The following is a 23,127-nucleotide window of genomic DNA, read 5'->3' as shown; positions in this document are numbered from 1 at the left end:
CCAAGATAAGATGTGAAGAACTAATAAAAGCATACCAGAAACAGGGTAGTACTGTGATTGGAGAAATATACAAACAGCAGTTCCAAAACGCTGATCGATTCCTCCTTCCAAGTTGATTCGACCAACCAAAATATTCCTCGCCGGCATCGCCCATTCCCCTCAAGTCATTTTCACAAACCTGTCAGATGCATATCATCCTAGCTACGCCGATCAGAGCAGCCATCTCCCCAGCACGGTCAGACTTTAATTAAAAAGAGTTGATATGGAAAGCAGGGATGAAAATTGGAAATTTCTTCATCTGTCAAAGAAGCAAAAAGAGGGAGATAAGAGCCTAAGAGCCATCATTGACAGGCGGATTCGAGCATAGCAGAGATATGCATCATAGTGGAGCTTATAGGGACCTTGGAGTCCTGAAAAATACAGGCGTTTCGCCATTTCCAAAGGCACCAGCATGTGGAAATAAATAAAGATCGCCAAAGAGGACGCTGAGCACCCCACCACCGAAAAGCCTCTTGAACAGAAAGGAAAACCTGTGGAGGAAACCCATGAGCTGTAGATAGATCGTGCCAGATGAGAGCAGATACAGGGCACTGGAAAAAAATGTGGGTATTTGATTCAGATGCATGCCCACACATAACGCATCTGCTCGGTCCAGACCAACCCTTTCTTTGGAGGACGTCCCAGGTAAGGTTCCGGTTGAAGAAGACCAGCCAGGAGAAAAGGATTGCCTTTAACGGGCAAGATACTTTCCAGAAATTGTAAGGGAAGGTTGGAGAGGGTTGTACCTGAAGAGATGATTGAGCGGCTTCATAAAGGTCCTTGACTCTTATGGGAGTAGATGAGTTCTGTTTAGACCAAATCAGATCATCACGAGTACCTATCTTCTTGATTCCGATGTCAGAGTAGTGCTTGGTTGCCAGTTCCCAATTCTGTCGAAGTGCATGAGGCATGCCAAGGGAATCAGCGTCCTTCCAGATTGGCATGGAAGAAGACCAAGACGAGATCAGTTTGTCCCAAGTGAACAGGCCCCGGGAGTGAAGAAAAGCAAGCAAATCGGGGGAAAGGGATTTTTCCATGCCCTGTACAGTAGGTTCAATGCCGATGAGGATGTTTGATCCGGAGGAGAAACGCCATCTGAGAAAGGTAAAAAAGAAAGCCTTTATCTTCCTGAACCCAAGCCAGATAGCAGACCCCTTTTTTGATCCAAAAGAGTGATTCCTGAACCAGTAAACTATAGAGCGTCCCCTCATATATTTCTGTTTTATAATGTCACTCCATTTGCTGATGCCGAAAACGCCTCTGTGAAGGGAGACACAGAGAAGGGCTCTGCCAAAAGACCGCTGATGCAGAAGACCCCAGCCACCTGATTTTCTCGGTTTGGAGATTAAATCCAAATTTGCCAAGTGTAGTTTTGAATGATGGGAACGCCCTCCCCATAAGAAGTTTGCAGATAGAGCAGACAATTTTCGAATAATGGCAGCAGGCAGGAAGAAGAGGTGCGCCCAGTAGACCGCCAGCTGGGAGAGGACGGATTGGACAAGGATGAGTCTGCCAGCAAGGGAGAGAAAGCGTAGCTCCCATCTTGAGATTTTTTGGTAAAATCTGTCAACCAGCCACGCCCAATCCTGGATGCTGTATGCTTTTGGCTTGAGGAAGAAACCCAGGTATTTGAAACCGCCTTGGATAGATGCCATTTGGACCCCGAAAAGATCGGCAATCCATTGTGCCAGACCAACATTTGTGTCATTGTGATACAGAGTGGATTTGGTGGTGTTTATGACCAAGCCCACGGCGGACTGGAGCTTCTGGAAGATACCTGAAATACACAACCAGCTGGATTTACAAAGCATAGCAAAAATTAGAATGTCATCGACAAACAAATTGTGGGAAAGATAGATATTCTTGCAGATTTTTAGCGGAGCGCATCGATGCTCAGCCACGGCGTGGTTGATCTGCGTGCTGAGAGTGTCCATAACTAAAATGAAGAGAAGAGGGGAGAGAGGGCATCCCTGACGGAGACCTCTTTCAGCTCGAAAGGGAGGCGAGGGGGTTCCATTGATAATGACGGAGTATTGGACGTTCTCCACGCAGGCCATCACCCAGTTGATAGCTTGTGACTTCAACCCGATTTTAGCTAGAAGAATGCGGAGGAAACCCCAGTCCACACAGTCGAACGCCTTCGCCAGATCAATCTTAAAAACAGCAGCATCAGAGTTTTTTGTTGAAACAGAGAACAAGCTTTCTTGGGCCAGAGCAACGGCATCAAGGATGTTTCTGTGTTTTAAGAAAGCATATTGGTCCCTGTTGATGAAAGAGTTGAGGATCGGCTTCAAACGCTCGGCAATTATCTTAGAAATAACCTTGAAGAGGATATTGCACAATGCAATAGGCCTGTAATCTGCAAAGGAGTCAGATTGTTCCTTTTTAGGAATGAGCGCTATGTATGTTGCTGTAAGAGCGCTGTTGATGTGTCCCGACATGCGGGTGGCATCGACCATCCCTAGCAGATCATGTTTGAACAGGTCGAAGAAGTGCTGAAAGAATTCAATTGGCCATCCGTCCGGCCCAGGACTTTTGTCCTTCTGGAACTTTTTGATGACTTCAAGAATTTCCGATTCCGTGATGGCTTTAAAAAATTCTTCGTTGGCAGCCTCATCGAACATGACAGGGATTCTGTCGATCATCCAGAGGACGTCTTGAAGCTCACTTGGCCTCCTCCTGTATTGCTTTTGAAAGAAAATAGTAGCCTCCCTTTCAATGTCGTGCTGAGAATATACAAACCCTCCAGATTCAGCCTCGATCTTCCAAATCGAATTCCTGTTCCTGCGTGCATTGGCAAAATTATGGAAAAATCTATATATGGCCGAAGCCTTCAGATTACAATTTGGCGAAAGTCAATCAGAATACGGCCGAAGCCAGCTGATTATACGGCAAAGCCGTCATATATATCGCCGAAGCGAGGGGTCCTTTGCAGGGATCGAACTCGGCTGGGAGAGCGAAAGTCATACGCCCCAACCGTCATATCATGCACGCCGGGTGCATAATGATACTGATCATTATGTATTTATTTAAATTAATATTTAGTTTATTGTGTTCTAAATTAGATTCATAATTCTTATGGGTTTGGAGAATTTTAAGAGTTTGATTCGTTGAAGAGATGTATATATAGTCTAAATTATATACAAGATTCATAATTCTTATGGGTTTGGAGAATTTTCATAATTCTTATGGGTTTGGAGAATTTTAAGAGTTTGATTCGTTGAAGAGATGTATATATAAGTTTTTATTTTTATTTTTTAAATAAAATAAGATAAAATAAAATAAAGTAATTAATTTACATTTTTTATTAATAATTAAGATCTGCATTATTTTGAAATTAAATTTAGTAATATTTATTATTATTTTTTGTTGAAGATCTAATTATATTAAATAGATTTTTTCAATTTATTAAATTAATAGATAGAGAAGAATGGTTAGTTTAGAGAATTTTAATAGTTTGGAGCTCTCATTGATAAGGATTTTGGTAATAATATTTTGAATTTTATCCATTATAATGATCATCAGTATTTATTTAAATTAAAATATATTTTATTGTGTTTTAAATTATATATAATATTCATTAAAATTATGGGTTTTGGAGAATTTTAAAAGTTTGATTCATTGAAGAGATGTATACATAGGTTTTCCTTTTGTTTTTATTTCTATTTTTTAAAATAAAATAAAATAAAATAAAGTAACTAATTTAAATTTTTGTTAATAATTAAGATCTGTATTTTTTTAAATTAAAGTTAGTTATACTTATATATTTTTTTGTTGAAGATCCAATCATATAAAGGAAAAAAGAAAAATGCTGAATTTATTTTTTAAATGAAATAAATTTATTAAAACAACCAAAAAAACAAATGCTAAATTTATTTTTTAAATGAAAAATAAATTATAATAAATTTTAAAAACAATAATATATTAAAATTATTTTGGAATAAATAATTAGTTTTTTAAATTTAAAAATATAATTTTAATTTTTAATAAAAAAAAATAATAATTTCTTTCTCAATCATCCACATTCATATTTATTTTATAATTTAAATATTTATAACATAAAGATAAAAATAAAAATAAAAAATTAATTACTTAAAATAATTATTTAGTATTAACTTGTTAAATTTATTTCACAACTATAATTTGCTAGAAATTTTTCTAGTGTGTTATTTGGTAGTGAATGAGTATTTTCAATGTTGATGTTATGACTAGGATTAGATTTGCTATTAGTATAATCTTTTCAGGTGAATTGGAAAGTTAATATTTTGATTCATTATTTTGAAAAGTAATTTCAAATTTTAAGTTTTGAAATAAAGCAATCAATTTAAATCTTTGGTGATAATTAAAGTTCTTTCTCAATCATCCACATTCATATTCATTTTATAATTTAAATATTTATAACATAAAAATAAAAATTATTTAATTATTCCACAATTAATTTAAAATAATTATTTAGTATTAACTTTTTGAATTTATTTCACAACCTTAATTTACTAAAAAAAATTCAAATGTGTTATTTGTAAGTGAATGAGTATTTTCAATATTGATGTTAGGATTAGGATTAGATTTGTTATTAGTATAATCTTTTTATGTGACTTGGAAAGTTAATATTTTTATTAATTATTTTGAAAAGTGATTTCAAATTTTTTATTTTGAAATAAAGCAATCAATTTAAATATTTGTTGATAATTAAAGGTCCCACTATTTGAACTTAAAATTAGTTATACTTATTTATATTTTTATAATCATTTATATTTTCTGTTAAATATCCAACTATTATAAATAAATTTCTTCAACTTATTAAATAAATAGATAGAGAAGAATTGTTGGTTTGGAGAATTTTAATGGTTTGGGAGTGATGATATAGTTATAATCATTTATATTTTATGTTAAATATCCAACTATTTTAGATCAATTTCTTCAACTTATTAAATAAATAGACAGAGAATAATTGTTGGTTTGGAAATTTTAATAGTTTGGGAGTGATGATTGATAAAGATTCTAATAATGAGAGTTCAAATTTTATCCATTATTTTGATAACTAAACTTAGATTGCATAAAATTTTATCCATTGTTTTGGTAACTAAACTTAGATTGCTTAAAATTTTATCCATTATTTCGATAACTAAACTTAGATTGCTTCAATAACTAAACTTAGATTGCTTAAAAAGGCAGCCTCATAAGCTTTTTTCTATATTTGAACAAAGTATCATGCTTAATGCAGGCAACATTAATTACTCGTAGAAGATTTTGGATTTTGAAGCATACTATAAGGATTATTTATACGTCTTTGGAGTATATGTAAAGTATTATCTGGAGTATATGTAAAGTATTATCGACATCAATTACTCATAGAATATTTTGGATTTTGAAGCATACTATAAGGATTATGTATATGCCTTCGGAGTATATGTAAAGTATTAACTGGAGTATATGTAAAGTATTATCGAAACATTAATAAAGTTGGATAATGAGATATTTAGTGTAGGAAATGTATGAGATATTCAGTGCAGCAAATGCTTAGTTCTAGAGAATTGAAGATGGCTTGTAAAGAAAGAAGTGATAACATGCCTATGTATTTTTTTATATATATTAATATAAAGAAGTAGTGTCTTTTCCTCTCTTTTTCTTTAACTCAATACATGGTGTCACTCCTTCTAGGACATACATAGTGTTATTGTTAATTGGCTAATATTGAAAATGAAATGACCAATCCTTGCCTATACAAACTTGAATTGTCAAAGGCACTCCCGCTAGTGGTGATATTAGAGGAAAATATGTCTATTCAAAGGCAACATCATAAGAACAAAGACACTAGAAGGACAAATATTCTCTAAGGTTTCTTGTTACATAGATTTTTCCTACAAACATTTATCATTTGGCCTTTTATAAATGGGTGTGTTGTGCTCACAGAGATAATGTTCCGGCTAATATCTTTATTCAAAGCCAACATCATAAGAACAAAGACATTGGAAGGACAAATATTCACTAAGGTTTCTTTCTACATGGATTTTTCCTACAAACATTTATCATTTGAATTTTTATAAATGGGTGGGTTGTGCTCATGGAGATAATGTTCCTTCTACTTTTACGTCATTTAACTGAACTAGATTTCCATAAGATATTATTCAAAAAGTAAGATTGTCTTACATAGATTTTTCCTACAAACATTTATCATTTGACTTTTTATAAATGGGTAGGTTGTGCTCACGGAGATAATGTTCCTGATACTTTTACGACATTTGACCGAACTGGATTTCCATAAGATACTATTCAAAAAGTAAGATTATCTGCCTTCTCATGCTTTCAATTGCATCAAAGAAATTTGAGGGTTAATTGTGTTTTGAGATAATGTTCCTGCTACTTTTATGACATTTGACCGAACTAGATTTCCATAAGATATTATTCAAAAAGTAAGATTTTCTACTTGACGGAACGAGATTTCCATAAGATATTATTCAAAAAGAAGATTGTCTACTTTCTCATGCTTTCGATTGCATCAAAGAAATTCGTGGGTTAATTCTGTCTCTTCTCACCTATACATGAGTTATAAAATTATTTACCTATGTTTATACAATTATTATTAGAAGCTCTGTTTTTATGTGATTGGAATCCCAATTACTTGTTAACTAGGATAACAATCCATGATATGTCGAGTTCCAAACTCATATGTGATTGAAATCCGAGTTATTTGTTAACTAGGATAATAATGCACATGAGATATTTCTCCAAAGAGGACCATATGTTGTATATTGTACTGTTGTAGAACATAAACATTTCTCCCTACTCTCCTGCGTGGCCTTTATGTAGTTGGGGCATGTTTTCTAGGGTGTCATTATGTGAGGGTGGCTTTCAAGTTACAGGACGAGGTCATGGCTACCAATGTTTTTGGTCAACCATATGCCTTGTAAAGAAGTCAAATTATTTTTTCACACAAGCAACAATGAGCATTGGAAATGATTTTTCTCTATTACTAATATGTTTAGTTTTGTGACGTTTTTAGATAGGTTGGTTAAGGGGATTGCATATAGAGTATGTAGGCTAATTTAGCCATTGTCAAAACAGGTTCTTGGAAACAAACATTAGGTTATATTATACCTTCATTTTATTGGAAGTAATGTTTCCATGTGTTGTAGTTGTCATTATGCATCCCTAGGTGTCATTCTAGAAGTAGTTTTTTGGCTGTGTGTGTGAGTTGTCTATGAGTCATATATCTAAAATTGAAGTTTTCACCCAATGAGACTACATACAAAATATTGGGCATTATTTTGAACAGGAAACGTTCCAATAGAGGCAGTAGAGTAGCTCAATGTTGCACGAAAAGTGGGCTTCAACATGGTATTCATGCCTTGTGAATGAAAATCTATTATGTAGTGGGGATGCATGTTGAAGATTTGGAAGCTTGTGATGAACTGAGAGCTTCTGTGTTGGATCTTGATGTGTCTTGTTACAATGTTGTTATATGCGCATTTCTAGCATTGGGAGGATTAATGAAGCTTATAAGATGTTCATGAGCATGCCCAAAGGTCTTGAACCAAATACAATTACTTATTATAATCTAATTTATGCGATAATGGTTTAATTTGATGTAACAACGGTAATAGAGAAGAACCAAGGCACATCTATGCCCTCTTTCGATTTAATTTTTATATAGTAAGCATGTCTTTCACGATAGCCCTTAAAGTTTGAATTCATTGCCGAAGTGCACTAACTAACTACCTACCTCTTAGAGAAAAAATATGGCTTAAGTAAAAACTAGTATACCTCCAAATTCTATGTAAAGGAATGCAAATGAAATTTGACTGGACCCTTTTGCATACAGTAATATAGTTTTGTTGCTGCAAATAGAATTCAAAGTATGATTCGTTAAAATCATGAAATGTCACATATTCAAGTTACAAAATATTCCTGCCATCGCAAATTATATATTGGCTTCCAACATTACAACCCTACTTTTACAGCTAAATAATGAAATGAATCGGCCTAGTTCCATCATTTGCATGGTTGAGAAAAGGAAGTAATGAATTGAAAAGAAAACTTGGGTTTGAAGATAATCATTCTTTGACCTTGTGGCATCTACAAAGTTCCATGGAAGATTCTTCATGACCAACTTTAATCGTCACCTTCAGTAAGCAATACATTCCTTTACATACCTCTTGAAGAAACAATAAGGGACACCATGAACAAGAAACAAAATCAATGTGTACCAACTCCAAAATGATAAGTAAATCCCAAGTTATTACTTCAACATGCATTAACTATGCCATTATTCAATTGCTAAACAACATAACTAGGGATTTATGTATTAATTGGGATTTGGGACTTTTGTGTTTTCATAAAACACCTCCATTTCAAATAAATAATTACCCATATTCCTCAAGACATGTTTATAGCTTTTTTTCTAACATACCATTAAAAAAAAGGCTAATTTCATAATTTGAATAATGGATCAATTGGTTTCAACGTTTGAAAACCATGCATATAAAAAAGAAATAATGGTGTGGGTTCCTTTCACTTATGGTTGAGAAAATGAAGTAATGAATTGAAAAGAAAACTTGGGTTTTAAGATAATCATTCTTTGACCTTGTGGCATCTACAAAGTTCCATGGATGATTCTTCATGACCAACTTTAATATTCACCTTTAGCAAACAATGCATTCCTTTACATACCTCTTGAAGAAACAATAAGAGACACCATGAACAAGAAACAAAACCCATATGTACCAACTCCAAAATGATAAGTAAATCCCATGTTATTACTTCAACATGCATTAAATACGCCATTATTTAATTGCTAAACAACATAACTAGGGATTTGTCTATTAATTTGCATTTGGGACTTTTGTGTTTGCATAAAACACCTCCATTCCAAATAAATAATTAGCCATATTCCTCAAGACATGTTTATAGCTTGTTTTCTAACATACCATTAAAGAAAAGGCTAATTTCATAATTTGAATAATGGATCAGTTGGTTTCAACGTCCAAAAATCATGCATATAAAAAAGAAATAATGATGTGGGTTCCTTTCACTTGCATAGTTGAGAAAATGAAGTAATGAATTGAAAAGAAAACTTGTTTTTGAAGATAATCATTCTTTGACCTTGTGGCATCTACAAAGTTCCATGGATGATTCTTCATGACCAACTTTAATCTTCACCTTCAGCCAACAATACATTCATTTACTTACCTCTTGAAGAAACAATAAGGGACACCATGAACATGAAACACAACCCATATGTACGAACTCCCAAATTATAAGTAAATCCCAAGTTATTACTTCAACATGCATTAACTACGCCATTATTTAATTGGTAAAAAACATAGATGGGAATTTATCTATTAATGGGGATTTGGGACTTTTATGTTTGCATAAAACACCTCCATTTCAAATAAATAATTACCCATATTCCTCAAGACATATTTGTATAGCTTGTTTTCTAATATACCATTAAAAAAAAGGCTAATTTCTTAATTCGGATTAAATGGATCAATTGGTTTCAACGTCCGAAAATCATGCATATAAGAAAGAAACAATGATGTGGATTCCTTTCACAAGTCAAGATCATACCTAAACTATGCTCTAATATGGAGAATTCAAGTGAATATTAGATCGGTAGTCAACCATTTATAACATGTCATTGCAATGCACAGAGAAATTGATAGAAAGCAAACCATAAGGCCAATAACAATACACTAGTAATTTTCCATGCCAATAACAATATTTCTTTGTTCCTTCAAACTCCCTATGCTCCAAACCACACATATATGTAACACACATGCACCTTCTATTTACATAAACGCCATATTCATCATTTTCATTCATAAACATTTATGATTTTTGAACATTGTAGTGTACTATATGTTTGATTACCGACTTGCAATATCTCTATATACCTTCCGAGATTTGTCAAAATATGTTAGGAAAAATTATCCATAAACTCAACATAATTATGATTAATCATCCATAGGTATGATTCATTTTAGCCGCCACAATCCTCTCTTCTTGGAGCAATTGTTTACAACATTCAAATAACCCAGGGTTTGCAACGTAGATGGCATGCCCCATCTAAAATTGATTTTTGAATTGTCTCTAATACAAATACAATGCCTTCAAGGTTGTATTGGTTTCTAGAGACAAAATGAACCATCGATTATGTGAAAATGGATTATGTAGTGACTGAATGTGACACCTTCCAGCAAGGGAAGAGCTTGGACTTGCTGTCAATCCGCACACAGCTTGAGAAATAGATGGCAAGCCCCATCTAAACTTGATTTTTGAATTGTCTCAAATACAAATACAATGCCTTCAAGGTTGTATTGGTTTCTAGAGACAAAATGAACCATTGATTATGTGCAAATGGATTATGTAGTGATTGAATGTGACACCTTGCACCAAGGGAAGAGCTTGGACTTGTTGTCAATCCCCATACACCTTGAGAAATAGATGGCATGCCCCATCTAAACTTGATTTTTGAATTGTCTCTAATACAAATACAATGCCTTCAAGGTTGTATTGGTTTCTAGAAACAAAATGAACCATCGATTATGTGCAAATGGATTATGCAGTGACTGAATGTGACACCTTGTGGCAAGGGAAGAGCTTGGACTTGCTTTCAATCCCCACACACCTTGAGATAAGCCCTTGGCACCAATGGGAACTCCAGGTAGCAAGGCTCAAAGGGAATGAAGAAGCAGGCTATATGGTTAGGTCAATGGGAAATAACTTTCTGGCTAGGTCACAGATGGGACTAGACTTATTTCTTCTAGTACCAAATATGTTTATAACTTTACTTAGATTATGTCTCCTACTACTTTCCTTACCTGGAAATATTATTAGGAGATATTTCATTGTTTATAAAGGTATGGTTGATGAGATATAAGTAGCGTTCACTAGTAGTTTTAAACCATATTATTTTATATCTCTACCTAATAGGAGAACATCTAATATCTTAAGTAGTTGTTAGAGACTTTGAAAAAACATCAAAATATAGAAAACACTAGGAAATGTGAACTTGCTTAGCAATCATTAGTGTATTTGGGGTACATATCAATGGAGGGGCACTCATTTATGAAAGGTTACCCTAGTGACAATAGCATTAATATTTCTCTTTTACTCAAATTGGGCTACATTTACATAACATAACATATCACATCAATCTTCATATATGCTCTTTTTTCATATGCTATCGACTTATGGCATTTCCATTGCAACATTTGGTCCAATTGCTAGTTTATCTACATCTGGGGAATTAATTGTTGGGCACACTATGAATATCTATTTATCTACATATATGATGTAATCAACTACCCATAAATTTTTTTGACAAAATAGATCAATTTTCATTATATCTTTATTGTTTTTTATTTTAATTTAATTATATTTAAATTAAGCATGTATTTTAATTTAACTATATTTAAACTAAACAACCCTGATTTAAATTTAAAATTGTTCATACTTTTCAAAATTTAATCAATTTAATCCCAAACGTGTTTTAATGGGATCTCAAAATGATAATTTCATATTTGAGATTCACTATAGATGCAGTGTGTCATAGCAGACATCATGATGAAATGCTTTGGTCTCAGAGTTACAATAGATAACTTATTAACTTATTAGACAGTAAATAACTTATTAACTTACTCCATGGCGATGAATAATATTAGGGGTTGCAACTTGGAGCAGATGCATGGCGCCCCGCCACAGAAATAGTTTTTTACTTTGGCGATATGAATAAAACCCATGGCGTCACGGCAAACGTAATTAGGTTTTGACGGAATGAGCCACGGTTGAATCTTTGGTTAGCTGCATGGCGCCACCGCAGAAGTCATTAGATGTTGGCGGTCGATGACTTCATTGATCTCAACTCCTTTTTTTTCCTCTAAATTTGAGAGGGAAATTACTCTAAATTTGATGGTTCCTTATTAGAAGATTCGTCCGAATGGGTAATTAAGTTTTACCATTAATCTTTAATTGAAGTATAAGAAAATCAGGATCTCTGATTACAAGCTTATGCGCAGATGTCAAGTGGGTGACATTTGGGAATCCATTCTAAAATTTTAGATGTATGTTTAATTTTAGTTTTCTTTAGGGAAAAAAACTTCTATGGGATTACGACGAGATTATTTATTAAGTTTTAGCTTATGATATTATAGGAATTTAATATAATATTATTATGTTTTATAGTTTTCCATGGGAAATCTTTACATGGTGTCCTGTAAATTAATTTTCCAGAGTGCTGGAAAATTAATTTACAGGACACCATGTAAAGATTTCCCATGGATTTAAGTACCTTGGTTTCCGTCTCAAAGCAAAGGCCTACAGAACGACGGACTGGCGATGGCTTATTGATCGCTTCTACAGCAAGATTGCACTGTGGGAATTCAGATCCCTTTTTCTCGACGGCAGGGTTGTGCTTGTCAAATCGGTTTTATCGCAACTTTCGGCCACCTTTATCTCCTCCCGGCTGGCATCATTCAAGCCATCAACAGAATTACAACCAATTTTATATGGGGAGCAAAAGCTGAAAGGCGAAAAATCCATCTTGCGAAGATGAAGCTCTTAACATTGCCAAAAAAGCATGGCGGTTGGGGCCTGTTGGACATAAAACTCTTTGGGACTGCTCTTCTCTGTAAATCCCTTTGGAGAGGCATCTTCGATACCAACCCCTGGAGTGATATTATTCGCCAAAAATATCTAAAAGGTCGAGGCATAGAATTCTGGTTCAGGTTTCATTCAATTGGGTCGCAGCACGAGTCTGCTATTTGGCTCAGCTTCAGGCGGATCCTCAGCAACCTTAAATGGAAATTATACACAGGTCGGAAGGTTCTCATTGGCATTGACTCCTTTGCAGGATTCAAGGGTAATCTTTTTGTTCCTCCTTCTATCCTATTTCACCTCCACAGAGCTGGCATTTTCTCATGGGACAAAGTTATCAAGGATTGGAGAGGCCCCTCTCCAGCGGTTAAGGACGCTCGCGACATTGGAATTCCTCTGGATCTGTCCCCTCAATGGGATATTCTCAATAACTCTATCCTTCAGGGTGGTATAATGTGCTCCGCTGATGATGACCATTTGGTTTGGTCCTTATCTCTCTCCTCCACTCAAGCAATTGTCAACGACATTTATCTGGACCTTATATCATTCTCAAATAGACTGAATTGCCAGCGTTTTCCTACACTCTGGTGGAATCTAGGCTGCCCCCTCAAAGTGACTTTATTCTCTTGGCTGGTGTTCTTCAACAAAAATCTGACATGGGAGTCCTTAAGGAAGCGCTCTTGGCATGGGCCCAGTAGATGCGCCCTCTGCAAGCTGGAGGAGGAAACCAATTTTCACCTGTTTTTCAAATGTACAGTCTCCCAACAAATCTGGTTCGATCTAGCACTGCTCTTCTCCTTTCCGCACCTTTGCTTCATTTCTGTTGATGCAGCTTTTGCATGGTGGGGAAGACAGGATGCTTCCCTTCGTCCAATCCTTCCCATCGCTATATGGAGCCTCTGGAAATGGAGGAACAAAAAAAATTTGACGACTCAAACCTCTCCTCCATATATGTTCTATCTCTTTTCTCTGCTCTCTATTCTCCAAATCGCTGAAGCAGACCCTCTGTGGTTTTATTTTTGTCTCTATAATCATGGCTGTCTCTGTAGGCAACCTCCTTTTGGTTTTTTTCTGCCATCCTTTGATGCTTATGTATTTTGACCATCAGTCTTTCTCTCAGGCGATCTTTGCAACCAATCCATCAGAACTATTCTGTATGTCTCTCTCTCAGACGATCCTTCACTGATCTTTTAACAGATCCATCATAATTATTTTGTATATATTACCTCAATATAATATAAATCTTTTCTTTCTGAAAAAAGAAAAAAAAAAAAAATATTCCAGCACTCTGCTATTATAGATTATTTATTTATTAGTTTTTAGTTTATGATATTGTAAAAAGATCTAATATATTATTACTGTGTTTTACACGTTTACATAAGGGATCTTTATAATATCCCTTGCCACCCAATTTTTCAGCACTCTACAATTTTCTGTAAAAAAGTTTTACATTTTCTGTTGTGATATTGATATAAATTAATCTTTTTAAACTAATAATATTACCATAAAGTGAATAATAAAAATTATATTTACGTTGCATTCTAGGATGAAATCTACAATTCTGCCATTTTTAATTTGAAAGGTACTCACTTTTGCCATGGTTGGACACTGCATTCATTCTAATAACAATTAAAAATTAAATGTAGGAATATGGTTAAATAAAAAATATTCTCCATGTCATTGTTATATTGGAATCACCAAAATTGGTATTGATAATTTATGTTATGTCGATCCTCTAAAAATCTATGCATTTGTCTAATGTACACATTGTCTGTGACAATGAGAAGAGTTGTAGAATTTTTCTCCAACCCTAGGTGTAATTTTTTTTTATAGTGTTAATTATTTTCCAATGAATCATAATAGTAAGAATGTAGTTTAACTTTTAAGTTTTTTCCTCTTTTTTTTTTTTTAGTTTTTTAAGTGGAGATTTCTATTTTTTTCTTATTTTAAAATATATTTTGAAACATAAAAATCAATTTACTTTTGAATTTTTTTTGAAGAGTTCAAGCTAGTTTAGAATTTACATTTACCATCTTTACAAATTCTATTCAAAGTTTAAATTAAAATTAAAAATAAAAATAAAAATAAATCCATGAATGAAATCAATGAGGAAAAAAATCCAATATCCATTAAATTTTGAAATAAAATACTTATTATGATAGGCAGATTAACCTTTCTCTCAATTATTTTGAAATAGAGGCTGCTAAGTTTTAATTTAATCAACAATAATTACTAGGTTGATGGTATGGATTTAACATGATCTTCTTAGTAATATTCACTAATCAAAAATTGAGATTCTACAAAATAGTTATGCTTTTTTGATGTTTTTAATTAAATTGAATAATTAAAAAATATTGTACAAATAAGTGTCATATGAAATGATAACCTTAATAAGTAAATAGATTGTGTTGCAATACTATGTGTCAATACCATGGTACATGTCGAAAAATGCCGAAAAATCCATAACTCATATTAATATGGCACATATTAATATGAAATTTGTTAATTAATCAATATAATTATAGGGGAAAATTTCAACTTTTAGTTCATTTACATTACTAAAACGTTATTTGTAAAAGTTAAATTACTACCAAAAACCTAATAATTAATAATTACTCATAATTCCAAAATAACCACTCATAATATACAATAATATTTATTATAAAATAACATAAAACTAAACGAAACAAAAAAGCACCAGATAAACCATTCAAAATACACTTGTGGAAAACAATTTAAAAAACTAGATGTGAGTAAGTGTTGGAAAAGAAGATTTAAACCAGTGTTACAACTTTCCTCATCAAGATACATTCAGAAAGACACTTGTGGAAAAAAATGTGACAAATTTGGCATGAAGGTGGCCAATACCCATGAATATTGAAAACAAAGATTCGAACCATAACGCTTACAACTTTCGTTACCTTTTTCCTTCCCAAGTAAAGGGAGAAAAACTAACGTCAAAGATTTGTTGGGATCAGGAGAATTTCTCCATTATTGATTGTATATATAGTTGAATATTTTACTTATATATCTTCGATATTTGTGGAAATAACGGAAAATAGAGGAAGATTCAACGACTTCTGAAAGTACATTGAATTGATTTACATGGGAAGAGGCTAATGCCAAGTATCATCAAATTGTTTTCCTTGCCATAACATGGGAACATGCCCTAGGGGAAGTGGCATCCACCGATACGCATTTGAATGTCTTTTTCGGGTCGAACAATGTCGTGGTAATTGAGGGTTGTTCAGCTCCACGACCCCATCAATCACTTACTTGAAAATTGAAACCCCAACTGAATAAATATTCTTTTGCAAGCAAAATTTCATGACTCGTAGTTTATTTAGAAATCTACATACTCCCGGTAAATGCTTCTGTATATGTGCAAGTTAATATTCATATTTCTTTTCATTTGTCAATGGTTTCTACATGGTATGAGAAAGTGATTGAAATTTGAATGTATAATGTATTTAGTATTGTTGTCTATGCTTGTTTTCTTTTGATAGATATTCATATAACATTGAGGATTATTTGCAATGGTTGTCAAGTCTTGTGTAAGGATTGCAGCTGATTCTGTCTTCTTAGGCCCTCCCTTCACTAGATAAGGACAAGGAAGTCACAAGAGAACACCACTAACCACTAATTTCTTAGCCAAGTTTTATGTATGTGTTGGTCTGACGAATCTCATAACCAGAGGCCCTCGAGAAATTAAGGCCTGGTAAAGTAATGTTTGCACCAATTTATCTTAATGTAAACCTGGGTAATTTTTCATGATTTGAATACACTAGATCCAAAAATACCTGTCTAACATGGAGTTTAAGGTTGTAGAGGTATAGTGGCTTGAGATTGAAAAATCCATTTAAATTGGGACCTAATTTGCAGTGCCAGTTTGCATAGCTATGTTTACAAAACCTTTTTAATGTTGGTTTCACTTGTAGCTCTACATTGTGTAATTTTTTTTTTGCATATAATGATATATCATCTAATTTATTGCCCATCTCTTAATTTCATATGCATCTCTGGAATTTCGAAAATGCACAGCAAACCATGGGCCCATGAGAATGATTATGTGAAATTCACTCCCTAGATTATATAACTTGGGTATATTTTTGTGTCACAATTTTTATAATCTCACCAATTTATTTGTTAAAAAAAATATAGAGAGAGAAGAAAGTGATTAAACACACAACACCAAACAAAAACTATATTATTCTTGATCACATAAAGCAATTACATATATAAGACTTAGATCACTAACTTTGACAAATTATGACTCAGACATGACACGACTCCAACTCATAACTTAGGAATCAATAACTTCTAGATTGACTCCTCGTAACTCATAATGACAACTATACATGACATGAAATCATTACTTCCAACACCCTCCCTCAATGCTTACATGGAAAACATTAAACACACATATTACAACAATAAATAAATCTTTCTCACATTTGTTTGATATGGCCATCACTAGCACTCATATCCACTCTGAAATATCATAGTTTCCACTCTTTTCTTCACCACACTTTTGAGCTTCCCACTTGATCCATTTAAAACATAACCACTTTAGACCATCATTGACATGCTTTGCAGAATTGATGCTTTTCAACCTCTCATAGTGCAACGATCAATCTCGATACTAAACCATCCTATGGAACTGCTACCATCTTTGAATCCACGACCCTCTGCAACCTTCATCGGTTATCTAAGATATCATTATGGGTACAAAATGTCTTCAACATACAATTCTACAACTTGACCTTATATAAAATAACATGTATTGACGCTCTCGGAGCATGATGGGTCACACAAGCTTGACCTTATGAAGAACTACCTATGACTAATGCTCCCAGAGCACGACAGGTCACATTAGTATGTTGAATAATTGGCCTATTCTTTGTGGTATTGTGTCATTTGGATTTTTCATAATATATTTTCACAATATCACACATCAACTCACACTACAAACATGGACATTAGCAAACTACAACTACCAACAACCCCTCTTTTTTTAAAGTATATAAAATCATTATTATTGTCTCTGATCTAGTGTGACATGCAACCTGTCCTTTTTATTCCAACGCCACGTGCATAATGATATAATAATAGCATACCAAAGGGAAACCTCAATCCTCATAGACTAAAAATGGCCACTTTTCAAGACTCTAATGAGATTCCAGATCGTGAATGCAAGGAGACAGAGGGATCTGGCAATTCTTGAAGGAGATACTGATAAAGATTCCTCCCTTTTGCTGGCAGTGGCTTGCAATCCCATGTGCTAGGGAAAATTAGGAGAACATTGGAGTTTCGTCAACAGATATTCCAGGATAGCTCCTACAAAATGTTGATCAACACAACAGCATTAAACTTGAGCTCCTTTTTACAATGATCACAACAATGGCAATCAGAAATTGTGCACTATCAAGAAATTTCTCTTTGTAATCATGAACCTCACAGATTCCCCTCCATTCTTGAGATCCTTCTCATATTGAATTTATTGTTGTTGTACATTTTGAATTGTTTGTTGTTGTAGACTTTAAATCCTTTGTCGTAATAGCCTTTTCAGCAACATCACTCTTCTCTTCTTCTTTATTATGATCCTTTGGTGGCAACTAGTATAATTATGTCTCTTGATCAAAATTTAAAATGTAGGCATGATTACACCCTTCAAACAATCTTTCCCCAAGTGTATCAATTATGTAGAATGCTTCATTTTCAACCTTAAGAAAGAAAAAATGGTCATTCTAGCTGACTATCCATTAATAAATTCTCTTTTCTTGATTTCCCACACACCAAAAAACGTATGTCTTCAACATCGAGGCTGAAGAAAAATGACAGTATTTTCCAGCCATAATCGTCCAATTGTCCATCCTTGAAGTAACGAGGTTGCAAATTGAGCGGGTAGAAGGGAATTCTTACAGAGGCCTCTCCCAGTACTCAGCTCATTCTCTATTGACTATAGTTAAACCATAGAGGAACATCGCAAAAGTATTTACAAAAACATACAAACCTGACAAATCCCTCACAAAACAACAATTTATTCTACTAGCATAAAAAATGAAGGCAATCCACTCTCCCAACTTAGTATACTCAGATAATCCACTATTATAACTCTCACAACTTCTTGGCCCTTGTCGAGCAGTAAAAAGGGTCTTTTCCACCTCTATTACCCTACAATAATTATCAATTCTGGTACGAATTGTTATCTCAGGAGTGTACTCAGTCTGAGGCGGTCACTTGTTGAGAGTAATGCTAGTAGTATAGTTCTTTTAAAAAAGTAGATAAATGTTGGAAACAAACTCTAAATGTAATGGCAAGAAATTGAAATGCTTTGTAACTAAATCATTCATTTAAGAAACTATAGTACTCATCAGTCAAGGGTGCAGTAATGATAACTCTTCCCTTTGTAAACTGATGCAATTGAAAAGCAATCAAAGAGAAGATCTCCAATCTGGGAACCAAACAGCAATAGTCCATGTTCACTACAGTTGCAGACCATTTTGTTCACACCAAAGCAATTACTTGAAATGATAATTCAATTAACAGAAAAGGGAACAACAACTAATCTATTTGAAAGGATTGAAAAACAAAGCTTTAACTTACATAAATGAATTAAGCAGCAACCATAATCTAAAGGAATCAAGCAGCAATCTTTAACTCAGAAATGATTTGAACAACAAACCAAGAATGGAACAGCAAACTAAAGTAAGTCTCACGAAATATGGAACAATGAACTAAATCAATTGTAAACACACAACAAACTAAATCAAATGTTAACACACAACGAATCTATAATGATGGAATCAATAATCTGAGTTTTAGCATAATAAATATTAACCATGGTGATAAAGAAATAGCAATCGCAATTGCAATGGAACGGCAATCCAAATGAACAGCAACCACACTTAGAGATAAATCGTAGCTAAATAAAAAATAATACTGATCTGTAAATGCACAACAATGTTACTATGTAAACGAACAGTAATGTTAATCTGTAAAGGAACAATAATGTTACACAATAATGCCAATATGTAAGGGAACAACAATGTGATACGATTTCAGAATGAACAGCATAACATTTTAGTTGCAGAAGATAACCTTACTATTCAAGTGCGAATTAAATATAACAGAGCCAGTAAATGAAATGACAAGGAATAGCAGATTATTGAATGAAGCAAGTAAAAGAAATCAAACCATGCACGACTTGGAATTGGAAAATAATGGTACAGGAAGCAAGTGATCCACTAGGGTCGGGCCCTTAGCCTCCAGGGACGCACTATTGCGGTTACTCCAGAGTCAAAGACGGAATGGAAACAAAGTTTATGTATTAATCATGAAAACAAAGTTACAGTAATCACTCTTTAAAGAGAGTCGATGATCCCTTACCCATAGATCTAATCAATTATCGTGTCTTAGGAAGACATTGTAGGCTTTTAGCCACTTTATCTTATTAACACCAAAAGAAATAAATGCCTGAAGTTAGAAATCACCCACAAAAGGGCTAGGGTTTTGTTCTGTTTCTCCATCTAACACAAGATTGTGCAAATAAAATTCACATAACAATCATTGAACTTTCACCCCGTAATGCTTACAACAATTTATGAAGTCATCAATTGTTTTTATCTCTATAGGAATTCCTGCCTTGACAGCCTTAATTTTCAATTGTAAATATCTTTCCATAAAAAACAAAGCATAGTTTTTTGTGGGTGCCCTACACACTAGAACATCAATATACAAAGAACATAAGGTATCCATTTGATTTATAACTATGTCTAGTCTATGGGTTACTTTTTTGACTCTTTCCTCTGCCTTTTGCCATCCATCGAAGGCCTGGCTTTCTGATGCATTGATGTTCTTTGTAGAAATTTTGAATAATTTAACACATATTCAATGGAGATTATCCTGATCATGTACTATTGCGGAAAACATACACAATACATAAGCTCCTCTACGTTGATCAACAATATAGCAGCATCAATAACAATAAAACATCAAGAGCATTCACACATTAACACAGTATGTATCCCGGGGAAAGCATCTCGTTAAAAACCCCAACTATCTGTATATTAATGATTGAGTCATGTAACATTACACAGCATAATACTTCTCACAAGTATCTCCACCTCTGTTACACACAATACAACTCAGATCTGATCTCCAAATCTCTTCCACTGCTTGCCTGCCTCCACTGCTCAATACCTTCTCAAGAACTGATGAGAATAGCTTCCCAAACTCGATTTTCACCTGCAAAATAGTCACTCACTCTTTGTGGACGTGAGCAAAGGCTAAAATGTGGGCCAAATACGTGAGCAAACTCATTGGCATACTCAATCCCTTGATTGTGCAAGATCTGATGCACAACTATAGTCACAACTGATAGCAATCTGATTCTCTATCACTTGTCCCTGTTGAACTGAACATGCACTGACATGCAACTGAGTTAACTGATGTATTCTTTAGTTGTATTATGAGTTAATAATTAGTTTAACAACTCATCATTAGTCTATCTGCAGTTAGAATAACTACAACTAGTTTAACTAAGTCAAACTGAACACAACTCCATCAACTGTACCTCCAGTCCACTAAACTCAACTCAATTGAGTTCTAACTGAAGTCATGCATGCAACAACTCAACTGACTCATAAGAAAAGTGTATTTCCTTCTGACAGCTGCATGTGCCACTTCTGTAGCTCAAACTGAAGTGCTCCAAGAGAATAAGATTAAGTTTATAGTCCAAATATTATTGTGAGATAATAATATTTGACTTTTCTATTTTTGACAGCCAGTCTAAAAATAGAATTTGATCACTCACACTGTGATCACTCACACTTTCATCAAAAAATAGAATTCCATCTATTTTTCCCAACTTGATCAATCATCCATAAACATAGACATGATCCATATGTCTAAAAATAGACATAGCCTAAAAATAGACTTGCGCCAAAAATAGCCTACGGGCCCACTTAGTGAAGGCGACTCTTTTCACTAAGCTCCATCATCTTGTTGCAATCTCAACACTCCCTCTCGACAAGATATGGGTTATCAACAACCCCTATCCTGCCTCGGTGGTACTCGAATTTGCTCCTAGTGAGAGCCTTCGTCAGAATATCAGCATCCTGATCCTCCGTTGGAATGTACGAAAGTAACATGATCCTCCGCTGCATACAATCTCTGATATGATGGTACCTGATGTCAATATGTTTAGATCTATCATGAAATACAGGATTAGCCGAGAGTTTAATGCAACTCTGGTTATCACAGTAAATCACAGTAGGATCCAAATGAGAACTGAACAAACCAACCAGGATCTTCCTCATCCATATAGCCTCGCATGCAGCCAAACTTGCTGCCATATACTCGGCCTCCACTGAACTGAGTGCCACGAATCTCTGCTTCCTGCTGTACCAAGAAACTTTTGTCGATCCGATACTGAAGACCCCTCCTGATGTGCTCTTTCTGTCTGTTGGGCTCCCTGCCCAATCTGCATCCGTGAAGCCACATAGCTTCACCTCATCCTCCTGTCTGTACCACAAACCATATCCCGATGTGCCTCTCAAGTAGCGCAATACATGCTTGCCCGCCTTCCAGAAGATCTTGGTAGGCTTAACCATAGCTTGTGAAAGCTGGTTAACTGCATAGCATATATCAGGTCGTGTATTGACCAAATACATCAGCGACCCCACCAACTGTCGATAAACAGTGGCATCCACTTCTTCTCCCGAAGTGGCATCCTCCTTCCTCCAACCTCCAGGAAGAGGAGTATCAACAGGCTTGCAGCCATGCATGTTGAACTTCTCCAGTATCTCCCGAGCATACTTGCCCTGAGAAACAAACAGTCCACCACTGCGCTGCTATATTGCCAATCCTAGGAAATAGTGAAGGAGGCCCAAATCCTTCATCTCAAACTCTGTAGCAAGATCCTTCTTGCATGACAGTATCAACAGCTCATCACCTGTTAGAATCAAATCATCAACATACAGTACAATGATAAGCAACTTACCCTCCACCACAATCTGGTATAGGTTCGGATCCGCCTCGCTCTTGGAGAATCCAAGTCCTGTGAAATAGCTGTCTATCCGTGTGTACCAAGCACGTGGTGCTTGCTTCAACCCATACAACGCTCTCTTGAGCCTGCACACATGCGACTCGCTGCTGAAGACTTCAAAGCCTTCGGGTTGCTCAATGTACACCTCCTCCTCAATGACTCCATTGAGGAACGCAGTCTTCACATCCATCTGATGAATGTGCCATCCCATCTGCGCTGAGAGAGCAAGAATCGTCCGTATGGAAGAATACCTTGCGACAGGTGCAAAGGTCTCCTCATAATCGATCCCCTCAATCTATGAGAAGCCTCGGGCAACAAATCTTGCCTTGTACTTCTCCACACTCCCGTCAGCTGCCTGCTTAACTTTGTAGATCCATCTCAAAACCACCACTGATTTCCCTTCCGGTCTAGGAACAATCTCCCATGCACTGTTTCTGACAATA

Source organism: Pinus tabuliformis, chromosome 2_1 (genome assembly GCF_031772625.1).
Source record: "Pinus tabuliformis cultivar Carrire ecotype Pingquan chromosome 2_1, CPIR1, whole genome shotgun sequence".
Taxonomy (NCBI): Eukaryota; Viridiplantae; Streptophyta; class Pinopsida; order Pinales; family Pinaceae; genus Pinus; species Pinus tabuliformis.
This window is presented reverse-complemented; position numbering follows the sequence as displayed.